This window comes from Xyrauchen texanus, chromosome 41 (genome assembly GCF_025860055.1).
Source record: "Xyrauchen texanus isolate HMW12.3.18 chromosome 41, RBS_HiC_50CHRs, whole genome shotgun sequence".
Taxonomy (NCBI): domain Eukaryota; kingdom Metazoa; phylum Chordata; class Actinopteri; order Cypriniformes; family Catostomidae; genus Xyrauchen; species Xyrauchen texanus.
This window is the reverse complement of record NC_068316.1, coordinates 10,487,886-10,508,622: the sequence shown is the minus strand read 5'-3', so window position 1 is coordinate 10,508,622 and position 20,737 is coordinate 10,487,886.

The following is a 20,737-nucleotide window of genomic DNA, read 5'->3' as shown; positions in this document are numbered from 1 at the left end:
GGCCTCACCTGGCCCTGCCCCACCACCTTCCCCAAATAAACAACTGTCGCCTGGGCAAACTCGCACTTAGCGAGATTTACAGTGAGGCGAGCTTCAACTAGCCGTTTAAAAAGAGCCTGGATACGCTCAAGATGTTCAGACCACCCGTCACTATACACGACCACATCATCCAAATAAACAGCACAGCCCTGTAAACCAAAAACTCATCACAGAGTACGAATACAGGCCAGACGGCGTTATGAAGGCTGAAACCTCCTGAGCCCGAGATGTCAAAGGAACCTGATAGTAGCCTTTAAGTAAATCAAACTTACTTACGAACCTGGCCGAACCTACCCGGTCAACACAGTCTTCAACCCTTGGGAGCGGAAAAGAATCTGGCTTTGTGATGTTATTTAACTTCCGATAATCGGTACAAAATCTATACGTCCCATCAGGTTTACTAACTAGAATGCAAGGCGAAGCCCAACTAGAATAAGAGGGTTCTGCCAAACCATTATTCAGGAGATACTTCACCTCTGCCTCTAGGTGCTGCTGTTTCTCGAGTGACACCTGATAGAACCTCTGCCTTATTGGCTCAGAATCACCCACATCGATGTCATGCTTGATCAAATGAGTACACGACGGTGTGTCTGAAAACAAAGCAGGAAAGTTAAAAATCAACGACTCAACTGCTAATGCCCTCTCCTTGCGACAAATGCCCAAGTAGTGTGTCCAAATCAGACAACTTCTCTGAGTTCTTCAACCGAGGCTGGAGCACACAGTCGTCTGGGCTAACCACATCCTCATCACCACACGCTGCTACCATGTGGGGAGAGGAGCTAGATATCCCAGCAACTGCAGCCAAAGCAACTGACTTAACCTGATCACCAGTCTCTGCTGCCCCAGAAACCGGAGACCTACTGTAATAAGGTTTCAAAAGATTAATGTGACAGAGTTGCGTATTACGCCTACGGTCAGGAGTTGAAACTAAATAATTCAGGTCCGACACCTGCCGAACAACCGTATAGGGACCTGCGTATTTAGCAAGAAAGGGTGAACCGGCTATCGGCAACAGCGCCAGAACCTGATCTCCAGGACTGAACACTCTCGGCTCAGCCCGGCGGTCATACCAACTCTTCATTTTCTTCTGAGCCTTAGTCAGATTTTCTACAGCCATCTCACAAGCTAAGAACAATTTCCGGCGGAAGCCGTTCACATACTCCAACAAGTTAGAGGGACTCTCAGGACACTTCAGCTTATCCCACGAGGACAGCTAATGGCCCACTGAACTCTATGGCCAAACACCAAATCATTAGGTGAAAAACCTGTACTTTCCTGTGTTACCTCACGTGCTGCAAGCAACAACCATGGAAGCCCTTCCTCCCAGTCTTTGCTGAGCTGAACACAGTAACCTCTAAGCAATGACTTGAGCGTCTGGTGAAAACGCTCCAGAGAACCTTGACTCTGGGCGTGATAAGCGCTACTAAGCTGATGTTTAACACGCAGCTGCTCAAGCACTTCTGAAAACATACGTGATGTAAAATTAGAGCCTCTGTCACTCTGAATAATCTGAGGGATGCCAAAGATGGAAATAAACTGGGAGAGCGCCTTCACCACCGACTTGGTGGTCGGTGGTCAGACACATCACGGGTGGTCAGACACATCACAGTCAAAAGGTAAACACATCCTGACTTCGATGGAGGCAATGGTCCCACACAGACGATTAGCAAATGCTCAAATGGGTTCCCTAAAGCCGGAATAGGGTAAAGTGGAGCTGGCTTGATCACCTGATTAGGCTTTCCCGTTATCTGACATGTATGACAGGTCTTAATGAAGCATGCCACATCCTTCTTTAGGCAAGGCCAATAGAAGTACTTCATAAGTCTGTCATACGTTTTCCGCACACCCAAATGGGAGAGATACAACGGAGGGTGGTGTTGTCTTGTCTCTCCCGGTCTCATCTGAAGCGTCTTTAAAGACCCAGACCAGGAACTAATTAGCACAACTCCAAACACCTGCGCCCAGCTCACCTGTAGGAGACAGACACAGCGCACAGCCAGGAGGAGGAGCCAGGCAAGGCCGTAACAATATTGACACTAATAATTTTTTCTCTCATTAAACACAATCTGAAAATCTCTCAGACTTGCATCATCCTTCTTGCCACAGGTGTTACAAGTACTTAACAGTGCATTGAGTGAAATGTGATATATTTCATTGAAATATTATACTTTCAAAACATTGTAATATTAAAATTTCACTGTATTTCAGTTCTTACAAGTGGAACAAATTAACTGACTTGCCACAGACAAATAGCCCTACATCAAATATATTTTCACAATATTCAATTTTAAATGTTCAGTTTAAATATCAATTTACTTTCCAATGTAAAAACTTTAAAATTTAAATAATTAAACAACAACAACTTCTCGAAATTCATGATCAGTTGTTTGGGTAAACCCTTGAGTGGATCCTTGTGTAAGTTCTTGAGTGGATCCTTGAATATGTTCTTGGGTGGATCCTTGTGTAATTTTTAAGTGGATCCTTGTGCAAGTTCTTGGGTGGATCCTTGTGTAAGTTCTTTGGTGGATCCTTGTGTAAGTTCTTGGGTGGATCCTTGTGTAAGTTCTTGGGTAGATCCTTGTTTAAGTGCTTGGGTGGATCCTTGTGTAAGTTCTTGTGTGGATCTTTGTGTAAGTTCTTGAGAGTGTCCTTGTGTAAGTTCTTGGGTGGATCCTTGTGTAAGTTCTTGAGTGGATCCTTGTGTAAGTTCTTGAGTGGATCCTTGTGTACATTTTTAGTGGATCCTTGTGTAAGTTCTTGGGTGGCTCCTTGTGTAAGTTCTTGGGTAGATCCTTGTTTAAGTTATTGGGTGGATCCTTGTGTAAGTTCTTGGGTGGATCCTTGTGTAAGTTCTTGAGTGGATCCTTGTGTAAATGTTTTAGTGGATCCTTGTCTAAGTTCTTGGGTGGATCCTTGTGTAAGTTCTTGGCAAGGCAAGGCAAGGCAAGTTTATTTATATAGCACATTTCATACACAATGGTAATTCAAAGTGCTTTACATAGAAGAGATTAAAATAAGAATAACAAAAATAAGAATAATTGAAACAGTTTAGAAAATAAAATAAAATACAGTACAAACAGTCGGACACACAGTGGCACAGTGCTCATTCAGTAAATGTACAGCTAAACAGATGTGTTTTGAGTCTGGATTTGAATGTGACTACTGTAGAAGCACATCTGATCTCTTCTGGAAGCTGGTTCCAGCTGCGGCTGGCATAATAGCTAAAAGCAGACTCTCCTTGCTTAGAGTGAACCCTTGGTATTTCTAGCTGATGTGATCCTAATGATCTGAGTGATCTGTTGGTTTTATATTCAGTGAGCATATCTGCAATATATTGAGGTCCTAGCCCATTGAGTGATTTATATACCAGTAATAATACTTTAAAATCAATCCTAAATGTAACTGGGAGCCAGTGTAAAGACCTGAGGACTGGTGTGATATGTTCATATTTTCTGGTTCTGCTCAGAATCCTGGCAGCAGCGTTCTTTATGAGCTGCAACTGTCTTAAGGTCTTTTTGGGAAGGCCAGTGAGGAGTCCAATATTACAATAATCCACCCTGCTGGTGATGAAAGCATGCACAAGTTTCTCTAGGTCTTGACTGGAAACAAAGCATCTAATTCTTGCAATATTTTTCAGATGATAGTATGTTGATTTAGTTATTGCTTTGACATGACTACTGAAACTAAGGTCTGACTCTAGAGACACACCAAGATTCCTGACTTGATTTTTTGTTGTTTGACCCCTAGCGTCAATGTATGCATTCACCTTGAGAACTTCATCTTTGTTTCCAAACGCAATGACTTCAGTTTTGTCTTTGTTTAACTGAAGAAAGTTTTGGCACATCCAACTGTTTACTTCATCAATGCATTGGCACAGAGAGTCAATGGGGCTGTAATCGTTAGGTGATAGGGCTAAGTAGATCTGTGTGTCGTCTGCATAGCTGTGGTAAGCAATTTGGTTCTTTCTCATTATTTGGCTCATTGGGAGCATATACAGGTTGAACAGGAGTGGCGCAAGAATTGAGACTTGAGGGACTCCGCATGTCATGGACGTCCACTCAGACTTATGGTCTCCTATACTCACATAATAACCTCTCCCTTCTAAGTATGACCTGAACCATTTTAAGACCATCCCAGAAAGCCCCACCCAGTTTTCCAGCCTGTCAAGAAGTATGTTGTGATCGACAGTGTCAAATGCAGCACTGAGGTCGAGTAGTACCAGTACTGATAATTTGCCTGTATCAGTATTTAAGCGAATATCGTTTACTATCTTTATGAGCGCTGTCTCTGTGCTGTGATGCGATCGGAAACCAGATTGAAAATTGTCAAAGTATCCAGTCGAGTTCAATAATTTGTTCAGCTGATTGAAGACAACTTTTTCAAAGATCTTGCCTATGAAAGGAAGATTTGAGATCGGTCTATAGTTGCTTAATATGGTCTTATCCAGATTGCTCTTTTTCAAGAGGGGCTTGACAACTGCAGTTTTCAGGGAGTTTGGAAAACTCCCAGAGAGAAGTGAGGAGTTTATCACTTCTAGGAGATCTGCTTCTAAACAGTTGAACACACTTTTGAAAAAAGATGTGGGAAGTGCATCAGGAGTGCAGGTTGATGTTTTTAGGTGCTGTACGGTTTCTTCCAAAATTTTGCCATCAATTTCTTTGAAATCAGACATAGTGACTACTTTCTCAGGTTGTGGTTTGATTTGTCTGACCCCAGCACAACTCAAGGATGTGCTGATCACCTTTCTGAAATTATTGATTTTTTCAGAGAAGAAAGAAGCAAACTCACTGCACTTGCTGTCTGAGAGCATTTCACTGGGAATCTGGCTTGGGGGGTTTGTCAGTCTCTCTACAGTCGCAAAAAGAGTGCGTGTGTTGGTTAAGTTGCTGTTTATAATATTCAAGAAAAAAGTCTGTCTAGCTTTGCCTAGTTCCATATTAAAAGCATGGATGCTGTCTTTGTAGATGTTATAATAGACTACAAGTTTTGTCTTCTTGCCTCTGCTTTTCTGCATTGTCTTTTCATATTTTGCCCTGCTGTTGAGTTTCTCCAAGGTGCTTTTTGTCTGCCACTCTTCTTCCTGACTTTCACAGGAGCAATATCATCAATTACATTTTTAACTTTTGAGTTAAAAGAATCAAGGAGAAAATCAACAGAGTCAGCAGATATACTTGGTGTTAAAGATATAACCTTCATAAATAGTACACTAGTGTTCTCATTTAAGCATCTCTTCTTGACAGACACAGATCTAGCTTCAATGGCAGGAGAGATCAATATATCAAAGAAAATACAGAAATGATCGGACAGTGCGACATCTTTAATAACAATAGATGAAATGTTTAGACCCTTACTGATAAGTAAATCTAGAGTGTGTCCATGATTGTGTGTGGGTCCATGTACATGCTGAGTCAGATCAAAAGTTTTTAAAACAGTTTTGATTTCTTTTGTCATATTGGTTTCTGCATTATCTATGTGAATGTTAAAATCTCCAGCAAAGGCAAAACAGTCAAACTCTGAGGTAATTGTTGATAACAGTTCTGTAAAGTCCTCAGCAAAGGCTGGAGAATATTTTGGAGGCCTGTAAATAATGATAAGTAAAATGTGTGGAGCACCTTTTAACACACTACCCAGATATTCGAAAGACGGGTTATTCCCAAATGATATTTTCTTACATTGATAGACATCTTTAAAAAGCAGCTAAACCTCCACCTCTCCTATCTTCTCTGCAGACACTCAAAAAAGTAAAGTTAGGAGGGGATGTTTCATTAAGGACTGTTGCACTACAGCTGTCTTTAAGCCAAGTTTCATTTAGAAACATAAAATTCAGGTTGTATGTGCTTATTAAGTTGTTGACTAGAAGTGATTTATTTTTAAGTGAGCGGATGTTTAAAATTGCTAACTTAACAGTTTTTGTCCCCACAACAATCTTAGTTTGGCGTGTAATAGGCACCAGATTAGATGGGTTTGCTGTACGGCTTTTGAAGGCCTCAGACTTTCTATCATGTAATCGAACAGCAATAGAGAAAGATACAGGCACACTGGGTTCACGCTTGTTTTGTAAACATTTGAGAAAGTTACTGTTATCATAGCGGGGACCCGACACATATCACTGAGAGCTGGTATCAGTTGTTTTTGGTTCACCTCGAGCAGATGGAGGAGGGTGTGAGCCCTGGCGTTGTGGCAGAGGTCGATAAGCTCTCACAGGAGGAGGGGAGGGCGAGCTGGACCCGCAGGTGGTTGAGGGGCCTGCCGTTTTTGCTTGATATCTGGGGGCTTGCAGCAAAAGAGTGGGATAGTTTGGTTCCAGCATACACCAGTTCTTCCATTTTCTCTGAGAAGCACAGATGTGGAGATGCTGTAGAGAGGGATAACGTGTCTGGTGAGAGGGGCTGTTGCTCTGGTGTTATCGGAGGCTGTAATATGCTGTCCTGGTTTCCCTGGGTGTTTTCCAGAAAGTCGTCCTTGGGTGCTGAATCTTGGAGCAGTTCTAATATGTCACAGTCCATCTGTGGTGAGCTTTGTGGGCAGGGCTCAGCTGAGATTGTGTCCGTGAGCAGAAATTGTTGTGGCTGAGTGGTGTTATCATTGTCCTTGTGTGATTTGTCAACCGCATGTCCATTCAGGTGCTGAAGTGAAGTCCTGTGGTCATTCATACTGTGTCCAGGTGTGTGTGTGCCATTCAGATTGAGTGGATTGGCACACACTGCAGAAGGATGATTGAGGGAGAATTGTCCTTTAGCACTCTTGAACCAAGTTTGTTTGTGTGGTGGCCATCCTGTCGAAACAGTTGCCTCTGACTCCAGAAAAGATTGAAGTTTTCAATGAAGTTCACTCCTTTTATATTGCAGGTTTTTTGCAGCCATGTATTAAGCCCAAGCAACTGTGAAAACCTGTTTGTTCCTCTTGCTGGAAGTGGTCCACTGATGAATGTTTGAACTTTTAGTCTTTTAAGTGTTTCAAAAAGTTCATTGAAATCCTTCTTAAGGAGTTCTGACTGCTCTTTATGAATATCATTCTTCCCCACATGAATGATGAGTCGATTTGCAGTCTTATGTTTCATCAGAATGTTCTGAAGTTCCCTGTTTACATCTGAAGTTGTTGCTTGTGGAAGGCAGCATGTAGTTGTATCCTTGCTGCTAATGTTTCTGATTATGGAGTCACCCACTATCAGAGTCCTGGGCCCGGCTGCGCTCTGAGCTGAATGCCGCTGTCTGCTCGACCTTGAGCGCCAGTTGGCATCAGTGTTAGCTACTGGCTGATTCAGTCTGTGTTCGATCACATTCATCACGTTTGGGGATTCCTCATTCATTAATACTTCAAATCTGTTCTCAAGATGTATAGGCGGTGGTAGGAAACCAGTGTTTGCAATCCTTGTCAGAGCCTTATCTGGGGTAGAGGATGCTACTGCGGCAATATGTGATGCTTGTGACAATCTGATGTCTCGAGTGCCTTTTGGTCTCGCTCCCTGTTTGTGCCATCGATTTGTAAGTCGATCGGCTTGATTCTCTACACTCAGTATGGCCTGGCGAGGAGCACTAGATTCATGGGACTCACCGGCTGTATGCTGAGGGCGTCCATGACGAAGCTCTGTTGTGTTTTCTGTCTGGCTTGGTTGTCCCGTAAGTAACTTTGTTTCAAGAACTGCAATCCTTTGTAAAAGTCTGTGGCAGTTAGTGCAGCAAGTAGATTCCAGTAGAGGCATTTTCTCTTATCCTTTTGAATGTAGGCAGTTGTGTTTTCCTTCTCTGGAATGAAAACTTTCAGTGGGAGGCTGGTCGGATAAAATAATTCAGGTTTTTTTGTAGTAGTAGTCCAAGCTTTTGAGCACTGTGCTGATTTGCTTCAGTTAAAATTAGTTGATAAAAGGAGATAAAATATAAAAATATAAAAGTGATAGAGCAAAGCGCGGAGCAGTAAGCAAGAGCGTCCGAACAGTAGCTGAGCAGGAAGAGTGGATGGATCCATGTGTAAATTCTTGGGTGGATCCTTGTGTACATTTTTGAGTGGATCTTTGTGCAAGTTTTTGAGTGGATCCTTGTGTAAGTTCTTGTGTGGATCCTTGTGTAAGTTCTTGGGTGGTTCCTTGTGTAACTTCTTGGGTGGATCCTTGTGTAAGTTCTTGGGTGGATCCATGTGTAAGTTCTTGAGTGTGTCCTTGTGTAACTTCTTGAGTGTGTCCTTGTGTAACTTCTTGGGTGGATCCTTGTGTAACGTCTTGGGTGGATCCTTGTGTTCGTTCTTGAGTGTGTCCTTGTGTAACTTCTTGGGTGGATCCTTGTGTAAGTTCTTGTGTGGATCCTTGTGTAAGTTCTTGAGTGTGTCCTTGTGTAAGTTCTTGGGTGGATCCTTGTGTAAGTTCTTGTGTGGATCCTTGTGTAAGTTCTTGAGTGTGTCCTTGTGTAACTTCTTGGGTGGATCCTTGTGTAACTTCTTGGGTGGATCCTTGTGCAAGTTCTTGGGTGGATCCTTGTGTAAGTTCTTGGGAAGATCCTTGTTTAAGTTCTTGGGTGGATCCTTGTGTAAGTTCTTGGGTAGATCCTTGTTTAAGTTCTTGGGTGGATCCTTGTGTAAGTTCTTGGGTAGATCCTTGTTTAAGTTCTTGGGTGGATCCTTGTGTAAGTTCTTGGGTAGATCCTTGTTTAAGTTCTTGGGTGGATCCTTGTGTAAGTTCTTGTGTGGATCCTTGTATAAGTTCTTGAGTGTGTCCTTGTGTACGTTCTTGAGTGGATCCTTGTGCAAGTTCTTGGGTGGATCCTTGTGTAAGTTCTTTGGTGGATCCTTGTGTAAGTTCTTGGGTGGATCCTTGTGTAAGTTCTTGGGTAGATCCTTGTTTAAGTGCTTGGGTGGATCCTTGTGTAAGTTCTTGTGTGGATCTTTGTGTAAGTTCTTGAGAGTGTCCTTGTGTAAGTTCTTGGGTGGATCCTTGTGTAAGTTCTTGAGTGGATCCTTGTGTAAGTTCTTGAGTGGATCCTTGTGTACATTTTTAGTGGATCCTTGTGTAAGTTCTTGGGTGGCTCCTTGTGTAAGTTCTTGGGTAGATCCTTGTTTAAGTTATTGGGTGGATCCTTGTGTAAGTTCTTGGGTGGATCCTTGTGTAAGTTCTTGAGTGGATCCTTGTGTAAATGTTTTAGTGGATCCTTGTCTAAGTTCTTGGGTGGATCCTTGTGTAAGTTCTTGGCAAGGCAAGGCAAGGCAAGTTTATTTATATAGCACATTTCATACACAATGGTAATTCAAAGTGCTTTACATAGAAGAGATTAAAATAAGAATAACAAAAATAAGAATAATTGAAACAGTTTAGAAAATAAAATAAAATACAGTACAAACAGTCGGACACACAGTGGCACAGTGCTCATTCAGTAAATGTACAGCTAAACAGATGTGTTTTGAGTCTGGATTTGAATGTGACTACTGTAGAAGCACATCTGATCTCTTCTGGAAGCTGGTTCCAGCTGCGGCTGGCATAATAGCTAAAAGCAGACTCTCCTTGCTTAGAGTGAACCCTTGGTATTTCTAGCTGATGTGATCCTAATGATCTGAGTGATCTGTTGGTTTTATATTCAGTGAGCATATCTGCAATATATTGAGGTCCTAGCCCATTGAGTGATTTATATACCAGTAATAATACTTTAAAATCAATCCTAAATGTAACTGGGAGCCAGTGTAAAGACCTGAGGACTGGTGTGATATGTTCATATTTTCTGGTTCTGCTCAGAATCCTGGCAGCAGCGTTCTTTATGAGCTGCAACTGTCTTAAGGTCTTTTGGGAAGGCCAGTGAGGAGTCCAATATTACAATAATCCACCCTGCTGGTGATGAAAGCATGCACAAGTTTCTCTAGGTCTTGACTGGAAACAAAGCATCTAATTCTTGCAATATTTTTCAGATGATAGTATGTTGATTTAGTTATTGCTTTGACATGACTACTGAAACTAAGGTCTGACTCTAGAGACACACCAAGATTCCTGACTTGATTTTTTGTTGTTTGACCCCTAAGCGTCAATGTATGCATTCACCTTGAGAACTTCATCTTTGTTTCCAAACGCAATGACTTCAGTTTTGTCTTTGTTTAACTGAAGAAAGTTTTGGCACATCCAACTGTTTACTTCATCAATGCATTGGCACAGAGAGTCAATGGGGCTGTAATCGTTAGGTGATAGGGCTAAGTAGATCTGTGTGTCGTCTGCATAGCTGTGGTAAGCAATTTGGTTCTTTCTCATTATTTGGCTCATTGGGAGCATATACAGGTTGAACAGGAGTGGCGCAAGAATTGAGACTTGAGGGACTCCGCATGTCATGGACGTCCACTCAGACTTATGGTCTCCTATACTCACATAATAACCTCTCCCTTCTAAGTATGACCTGAACCATTTTAAGACCATCCCAGAAAGCCCCACCCAGTTTTCCAGCCTGTCAAGAAGTATGTTGTGATCGACAGTGTCAAATGCAGCACTGAGGTCGAGTAGTACCAGTACTGATAATTTGCCTGTATCAGTATTTAAGCGAATATCGTTTACTATCTTTATGAGCGCTGTCTCTGTGCTGTGATGCGATCGGAAACCAGATTGAAAATTGTCAAAGTATCCAGTCGAGTTCAATAATTTGTTCAGCTGATTGAAGACAACTTTTTCAATGATCTTGCCTATGAAAGGAAGATTTGAGATCGGTCTATAGTTGCTTAATATGGTCTTATCCAGATTGCTCTTTTTCAAGAGGGGCTTGACAACTGCAGTTTTCAGGGAGTTTGGAAAACTCCCAGAGAGAAGTGAGGAGTTTATCACTTCTAGGAGATCTGCTTCTAAACAGTTGAACACACTTTTGAAAAAAGATGTGGGAAGTGCATCAAGAGTGCAGGTTGATGTTTTTAGGTGCTGTACGGTTTCTTCCAAAATTTTGCCATCAATTTCTTTGAAATCAGACATAGTGACTACTTTCTCAGGTTGTGGTTTGATTTGTCTGACCCCAGCACAACTCAAGGATGTGCTGATCTCCTTTCTGAAATTATTGATTTTTTCAGAGAAGAAAGAAGCAAACTCACTGCACTTGCTGTCTGAGAGCATTTCACTGGGAATCTGGCTTGGGGGTTTGTCAGTCTCTCTACAGTCGCAAAAAGAGTGCGTGTGTTGGTTAAGTTGCTGTTTATAATATTCAAGAAAAAAGTCTGTCTAGCTTTGCCTAGTTCCATATTAAAAGCATGGATGCTGTCTTTGTAGATGTTATAATAGACTACAAGTTTTGTCTTCTTGCCTCTGCTTTTCTGCATTGTCTTTTCATATTTTGCCCTGCTGTTGAGTTTCTCCAAGGTGCTTTTTGTCTGCCACTCTTCTTCCTGACTTTCACAGGAGCAATATCATCAATTACATTTTTAACTTTTGAGTTAAAAGAATCAAGGAGAAAATCAACAGAGTCAGCAGATATACTTGGTGTTAAAGATATAACCTTCATAAATAGTACACTAGTGTTCTCATTTAAGCATCTCTTCTTGACAGACACAGATCTAGCTTCAATGGCAGGAGAGATCAATATATCAAAGAAAATACAGAAATGATCAGACAGTGCGACATCTTTAATAACAATAGATGAAATGTTTAGACCCTTACTGATAAGTAAATCTAGAGTGTGTCCATGATTGTGTGTGGGTCCATGTACATGCTGAGTCAGATCAAAAGTTTTTAAAACAGTTTTGATTTCTTGTGTCATATTGGTTTCTGCATTATCTATGTGAATGTTAAAATCTCCAGCAAAGGCAAAACAGTCAAACTCTGAGGTAATTGTTGATAACAGTTCTGTAAAGTCCTCAGCAAAGGCTGGAGAATATTTTGGAGGCCTGTAAATAATGATAAGTAAAATGTGTGGAGCACCTTTTAACACACTACCCAGATATTCGAAAGACATGTAATTGCCAAATGATATTTGCTTACATTGATAGACATCTTTAAAAAGCAGCTAAACCTCCACCTCTCCTATCTTCTCTGCAGACACTCAAAAAAGTAAAGTTAGGAGGGGATGTTTCATTAAGGACTGTTGCACTACAGCTGTCTTTAAGCCAAGTTTCATTTAGAAACATAAAATTCAGGTTGTATGTGCTTATTAAGTTGCTGACTAGAAGTGATTTATTTTTAAGTGAGCGGATGTTTAAAAGTGCTAACTTAACAGTTTTTGTCCCCACAGCAATCTTAGTTTGGCGTGTAATAGGCACCAGATTAGATGGGTTTGCTGTACGGCTTTTGAAGGCCTCAGACTTTCTATCATGTAATCGAACAGCAATAGAGAAAGATACAGGCACACTGGGTTCACGCTTGTTTTGTAAACATTTGAGAAAGTTACTGTTATCATAGCGGGGACCCGACACATATCACTGAGAGCTGGTATCAGTTGTTTTTGGTTCACCTCGAGCAGATGGAGGAGGGTGTGAGCCCTGGCGTTGTGGCAGAGGTCGATAAGCTCTCACAGGAGGAGGGGGAGGGCGAGCTGGACCCGCAGGTGGTTGAGGGGCCTGCCGTTTTTTGCTTGATATCTGGGGGCTTGCAGCAAAAGAGTGGGATAGTTTGGTTCCAGCATACACCAGTTCTTCCATTTTCTCTGAGAAGCACAGATGTGGAGATGCTGTAGAGAGGGATAACGTGTCTGGTGAGAGGGGCTGTTGCTCTGGTGTTATCGGAGGCTGTAATATGCTGTCCTGGTTTCCCTGGGTGTTTTCCAGAAAGTCGTCCTTGGGTGCTGAATCTTGGAGCAGTTCTAATATGTCACAGTCCATCTGTGGTGAGCTTTGTGGGCAGGGCTCAGCTGAGATTGTGTCCGTGAGCAGAAATTGTTGTGGCTGAGTGGTGTTATCGTTGTCCTTGTGTGATTTGTCAACCGCATGTCCATTCAGGTGCTGAAGTGAAGTCCTGTGGTCATTCATACTGTGTCCAGGTGTGTGTGTGCCATTCAGATTGAGTGGATTGGCACACACTGCAGAAGGATGATTGAGGGAGAATTGTCCTTTAGCACTCTTGAACCAAGTTTGTTTGTGTGGTGGCCATCCTGTCGAAACAGTTGCCTCTGACTCCAGAAAAGATTGAAGTTGTCAATGAAGTTCACTCCTTTTATATTGCAGGTTTTTGCAGCCATGTATTAAGCCCAAGCAACTGTGAAAACCTGTTTGTTCCTCTTGCTGGAAGTGGTCCACTGATGAATGTTTGAACTTTTAGTCTTTTAAGTGTTTCAAAAGTTCATTGAAATCCTTCTTAAGGAGTTCTGACTGCTCTTTATGAATATCATTCTTCCCCACATGAATGATGAGTCGATTTGCAGTCTTATGTTTCATCAGAATGTTCTGAAGTTCCCTGTTTACATCCGAAGTTGTTGCTTGTGGAAGGCAGCATGTAGTTGTATCCTTGCTGCTAATGTTTCTGATTATGGAGTCACCCACTATCAGAGTCCTGGGCCCGGCTGCGCTCTGAGCTGAATGCCAGCTGTCTGCTTTCGACCTTGACGCCAGTTGGCATCAGTGTTAGCTACTGGCTGATTCAGTCTGTGTTCGATCACATTCATCACGTTTGGGGATTCCTCATTCATTAATACTTCAAATCTGTTCTCAAGATGTATAGGCGGTGGTAGGAAACCAGTGTTTGCAATCCTTGTCAGAGCCTTATCTGGGGTAGAGGATGCTACTGCGGCAATATGTGATGCTTGTGACAATCTGATGTCTCGAGTGCCTTTTGGTCTCGCTCCTGTTTGTGCCATCGATTTGTAAGTCGATCGGCTTGATTCTCTACACTCAGTATGGCCTGGCGAGGAGCACTAGATTCATGGGACTCACCGGCTGTATGCTGAGGGCGTCCATGACGAAGCTCTGTTGTGTTTTCTGTCTGGCTTGGTTGTCCCGTAAGTAACTTTGTTTCAAGAACTGCAATCCTTTGTAAAAGTCTGTGGCAGTTAGTGCAGCAAGTAGATTCCAGTAGAGGCATTTTCTCTTATCCTTTTGAATGTAGGCAGTTGTGTTTTCCCTTCTCTGGAATGAAAACTTTCAGTGGGAGGCTGGTCGGATAAAATAATTCAGGTTTTTTGTAGTAGTAGTCCAAGCTTTTGAGCACTGTGCTGATTTGCTTCAGTTAAAATTAGTTGATAAAAGGAGATAAAATATAAAAATATAAAAGTGATAGAGCAAAGCGCGGAGCAGTAAGCAAGAGCGTCCGAACAGTAGCTGAGCAGGAAGAGTGGATGGATCCATGTGTAAATTCTTGGGTGGATCCTTGTGTAAATTTTTGAGTGGATCTTTGTGCAAGTTTTTGAGTGGATCCTTGTGTAAGTTCTTGTGTGGATCCTTGTGTAAGTTCTTGGGTGGTTCCTTGTGTAACTTCTTGGGTGGATCCTTGTGTAAGTTCTTGGGTGGATCCATGTGTAAGTTCTTGAGTGTGTCCTTGTGTAACTTCTTGAGTGTGTCCTTGTGTAACTTCTTGGGTGGATCCTTGTGTAACATCTTGGGTGGATCCTTGTGTTCGTTCTTGAGTGTGTCCTTGTGTAACTTCTTGGGTGGATCCTTGTGTAAGTTCTTGTGTGGATCCTTGTGTAAGTTCTTGAGTGTGTCCTTGTGTAAGTTCTTGGGTGGATCCTTGTGTAAGTTCTTGTGTGGATCCTTGTGTAAGTTCTTGAGTGTGTCCTTGTGTAACTTCTTGGGTGGATCCTTGTGTAACTTCTTGGGTGGATCCTTGTGCAAGTTCTTGGGTGGATCCTTGTGTAAGTTCTTGGGAAGATCCTTGTTTAAGTTCTTGGGTGGATCCTTGTGTAAGTTCTTGGGTAGATCCTTGTTTAAGTTCTTGGGTGGATCCTTGTGTAAGTTCTTGGGTAGATCCTTGTTTAAGTTCTTGGGTGGATCCTTGTGTAAGTTCTTGGGTAGATCCTTGTTTAAGTTCTTGGGTGGATCCTTGTGTAAGTTCTTGTGTGGATCCTTGTATAAGTTCTTGAGTGTGTCCTTGTGTACGTTCTTGGGTGGATCCTTGTGTAAGTTCTTGGGTGGATCCTTGTGTAAGTTCTTGAGTGTGTCCTTGTGTAACTTCTTGGGTGGATCCTTGTGTATTTTCTTGGGTGGATCCTTGTGTAAGTTCTTGAGTGGATCCTTGTGTAAGTTCTTGAGTGTGTCCTTGTGTAACATCTTGGGTGGATGCTTGTGTAACTTCTTGGGTGGATCCTTGTGTAAGTTCTTGGGTGGATCCTTGTGTAACTTTTTGAGTGTGTCCTTGTGTAACTTCTTGGGTGGATCCTTGTGTAACTTCTTGGTTGGATCCTTGTGTAAGTTCTTGGGTAGATTGGGTAGATTTTCCCACATGAGTGGTGTCAGTAATGAATGTTGATGGTGAGGAGGTCAGATGTTCGAGCACACATTCTTCAGCAATCTTTTTCCTTTTAGCACCTCTGCAATAAAATGAAAATGGTGTGAATAATAGAATCTTATCTTAATAACTATAAGCAATTTATGTTGTTCTACAAATTCTGCTAAGTTTCAACACATTTGTTGATTCGAACTTACAGAAACTGGTGAATTTTATTCAAAACCCATGGTTTTGTCCAATCACTGCAGAATTTCCCCCTTTCAGTCTTAAAGCTGTAAAACATAATATTTATTTTGTATGAAGATGATCTTTAATTGTGAAGTTTATGGTTTCTGTAAAAAGAGCCTGTGATTCTTACATGACTGCCTTCACACATGGAGGATTAGCTTCTTGCGTACTGAAACCAATAATGGGATCAGTTACTTCTTCCTTGTAGACATGTTTACAGCAGGAGTTTGCCTTTTCAGCATCTGTAAATAAAAAAAAAACTGAGCAAGCCATTTTCAAAGATGCATGTTTCCAACACATAGAATAATATATGATCTAATCAAAGAACTTTACCTGTAATAGTCCAGATCACAGATGCAAATATCCCCACGACAACCAAACTTGTCATGAATACTTTTTGTATTTCCATTTTCACAGCTGATCTCTACCTCTCTCTTCTCAGATCTGAGAATACATTTAAGGCTCTTTCAAGTTTGCCTTAAGTAGTAAATAAAGAGGAAATGAAATTTGGAGGATACATCCTGTCCTTTGCCTAGCACATTAATTTTAGTGAATGATTACTTCATTGTGTCATTGCCCATATCTGGCTTTCTGTGTATTTTGTATTTGGATAAACATATCTGCCGTAGAGTAGAATAGTGAGGCATGTTGTCACACTACATGGGGTAAGTTGTCACAATGGGTACAAGCCATTGAACAGTCTATTATAGGCTTTTCAGAAACATCTTGTAATTTGTTTAAAAAAAATCTGAATGTATTCAAGTGTGGGTTTGTTGTTTCCACATTTTTGAACTATGTGTTTGAAACCAATATACAAAATTAATGGCTAGATAAAACATACATTTGTGTAATTGGACTTTTGTCTCAACATTTATACTGTAGTTACTGAGCTATAGCCCTTATGATAACTTCCCTGTATGACCACTAGCCCGGGATTCCCCTAAATATTAATTGTTCTCTAATTAAAGCAAATGTGGTTCTATAATGTTGCATGGAATTTTATTTTCAGTATGCCAAGAAGACAATTCAGGACATCAATACTTTATATTTTTTTCAAATTTAGATAAAATGCAAATACATTTTACAATGTAACATTGTCAAGTTGCTAATTTACGCCCATTGTCCAATGACCGAAAAGAAACAAAACAGGAAGTAAACACTGACGTTCTAATATTAGGCCTACTTCTATTGTGGGGGGATTTTTTCTGGCCGGTTTGATGGCATGGGTCGTGTCTTTCCATTTAACAACTATCAGACACAAATGCTCCACTCCGTCAGATTCTCTTGAAAAGTAAGAGACTGTTTCATGAAAATGACAGCATCATTTTCTGTAACCGATTTACACACATCAGCAACAGGAAGGAAATTCAATTACAAAAATTATACTGCAGCCAAAACTGTGGAAATATTGTAACAAATGTGACATGAATATGTCAATGATGTGTATTTCTTTTTTATTTACTATTTAAAATATTGATACAATGAACTGTATAGAGAATGATGAAAAATACAAAGTAACAGTAAGACAGTATAGAAAGTAAAAGTAGTGGAGAAGCTGTATAAATGTAACCCCCATTTCATGAATTAAGCCTGTGTATTGTGTCTATTATTTGAGGGTGTTTTGTATTTAGTAACAATAGAAGGCACATATAAACCAATTTATTTCTATATTTTCCCAGTTACATTCAAACAATATCCTGGTTTCCATCCACCTTTTGTGCTATTTTGTTATCTACAAAGTGAAAATGCGGGAAAAAACATTTGCCGCCTTCTGCCCATTTCCATTCAAATGGCCTTTTATCGATAAAAATGGTGTGCGTGATGACGTCATGCCTAAAAAAATACTTTGTCGCATAGGTTTTGGTTTAGCAAAAAAGAAATCTGCCCTGAAATTTTTCCATTTCCATTCAGAAATGTGTGTTTATCACTAAATCGCCTCCCAGATGTCCCTAATTTTTCCTCTGAAGTTTGTGTAAAATGGTGAGATTACTGAGAAAATTAACTGAAATTAGTCATCTTACTGTCATTTTAATTAACAAATAAAAGCAATCAGAAGAGGAGGAATTGCAATCAAAAGGGAGCAGTTGCCCTTCTGATAGGACTGTAATATTGGTCCTGATGTTGCACCTATCGCAGGTTGGCACCGGTTCCAACCCGAAAGCGGATCGTCATGGCCCTGTTCAAGCTGGCAACCTGCCGGCAAAAGTAGTGGAGGAAACTTTCTGTCTCAGTATAAAGACCATCAATCATGTGTATATGCGGTGTGCACAGCTACAAGAGAAAAACTGATGTGGTGTAATATCAGGGTTTACATATAATACATTCCTGATTTTCAATCTTTTGAACAATCATCTAATCTAAAGCATTGCCATCACAACTGCATTATGTCCCGCATATTTCTCCAGCAACTTTTAACGACCAACTGAACTTGATTGTCATATAAAATAAATTTTAGCGTCATAATGTAATTTACATTTTCTGAAGAAGCAGTAATTGCGATCCAAGGTAAAGAGGGTTAGATTTAAAATATTTAAACGTTTTAAAATGTTCAAAAGCTCGTTTTCTGAAAGTGAACTCAGCATTGGACAAATAGTTCTAATAGTCTACTCTCTTGAAAAAAAGTGTAGAACATTCTGAGAATGTCATTCAGCTGACATTATTCATCTAGAACAGAATATGGCTAATTTGAAATAAGTAAAGAAAAGGCATATTTAGGTCTAAAAATGTTTTGGTTGTCAATGTATTTTTTTTATTTAATGCTTTTTTAATTTAATAGAATTGGGATGTAAGTGTTCTAAAAAAACAAAAAAAGCACTGATGCCGTTCTCCTAGTATTGTGTATTTATTTTTAATATAAAACATCTTTGTGCACAGAAATGATAAGTTTTATCATTTAGTTTTAGATAAGTTTTAGCTTTTATTCAAAGGATAATACTATTTGGTACACAATGTGTATTCTGTCTGGATATTTAAGGAGGGCTGGCCCAGAGCTCAGGGTTCTCTGTAGTCAGACGATCCCACACAGTTTACTGTGTGTAATTTATATCAGGTGATTGCAATTAAAATTTCTTAGGTTTTGATAAAATTTCTAAATTCGGGTGTGTCTTACCTCTGTTCTAATTTGATGTTTCTCCAGATAAGTGTACGTGGGAAACCACACATGGACAATCCAAAGCTATTACAAGAGAAGTTATGTTGGTCCACTTACATCTGTAATAGTGGCCGTGACCTCTACTGAAGTATCTTTGATTGTCAGAATGGGAATGTAACCGATCTCAGGTATATAGCAATTACCTCTGTTTGATGATCCAATACTGGCCGCTTGTGATCATGAGACCCGCAGTGTAGAGAAAAACACGCGAGGACCTCAAAGCGACTGAATCTGAATGGGTAAAATATAATTAAAGGAGTTAAAAAGAATAATCAAACATTCGCTCACTTTTAATGATGCTCAGATATCATTAAAACATTTTTCATTTATGGATGAAATAACGAGGTAATACATAAGAGAAATTGTATTTCATTTAATCTTGTTGTGTTGCGTAACAAGAAAGACAGTAAAACGCGCAGAGTTAATGTCGTGAGGGACAGATGCAAAAAGATTTCTGATCCCCCTGCCTCAATTTGGCCATGCTGGAGATGGGTGGGAAAGCAAAATCTAATGGGCCATTCACACCTCACAGTTTTACAAAAACAAAAAATAGCTGTATGGCCTCCCGGATTAGCACCGGAACCAAAATTATGAAACACCAATTGCTCTAGATCAAGTTCCACCCATCTCCTAAACATACAGAGCACACACTATTATCACTACACATCATGGAACAAAATAATGGCCTAGATTCTGAAAATACTAATCCACTGAAGATCTGGCCTGCCTCTCACATACACATAGCCTCTCACACATAGGACATTACAAACCTGTTTCCATAAAACAGGCACTATTTACAACTTCCCTTTAAATACTGTAATATACATGGGACATGTGCATGGCTACAGTCACACATTGATGATTTAATTACTAATTGCAAGCAAACTTGCCACCCAAATTTCAACATTTCCACCTACATATAAATCAAACCAATTGATTGTTGTTGGAATGGTTGCAAACCATATAATAACAATAACAATGTAAAAATAAAAGAAGTTGACGATATGAAATGCAGACGCTTCTATCGATCCACTACACATTTTGAAAATAAGCATATATCATCGATTGTGACTTAGCCAACAAATCACACATATTAGATCATTTTGAATTAACACTGTAATTATTATATATGTCTGTAACTGTGATTCTAAAATCCTAGAATTATTATTATAACTATATGTTTAATGATGTATGCCACTGATGAAGATACTAGTTATGCTGACTTTGTGGTATGTTTCCTTTAATTTAGTATCCACTGTAATAATATATATTGATGATATGTATTTGAATTACTTTGAACTCTGTGCCACCTTTCCTTTAATTAATTCAGATCAAGTATATCCAAATCCCACTACCACATATCAAAACGGTAGTAAAAAAAATCTGACTAATTAGTCCCCTTTGCATTTTTAAAGATACACTTGGACCTGGATTACCACTTGCACTTGTGACATGAATTAATTGTTTATCTTTTCATCATGTATTGATGTATTACTCAACCTTTTCTCGTGTCAGTATAACATTAAGTTCTTCAGAGTTTCATCTTTACATGGTCATTTAAGAAGCCGTTCAGGTGTATATGCATTGCCAGTGGGAACTCCTTCAACTAATTGAGGTCTGCCCAGAAGACCACCACTGGAGGTGGCAGAGAATTCTTCTAAGAGTCAGATCATCATTAAAGGGAAGGTGCAACCAGAAGCAGATGTTTCTCCATGACGAAATGACATGTCCACTGAACAAGCCACAAAAGCCTTGATGGACTCTATGAACTGAAAACATGTGCTAACCTCAACCAGACACAGTGTTGCAACTTCAGATGCCTCATCAGATCCATACGGACATCAACCGACACGGCACTGGCTCTCAGCCCTTCGCAACAGCACACACTTCAGCGACTCAGATAAAAATAGAAACTAAGACACAATGACCCCACAGGGACTCTTCTGGAATTGTCCCCGGGGGTCAAGCGGAGGAAACTGTAAGGCAGGGTGCCAATGTGTTTGCAT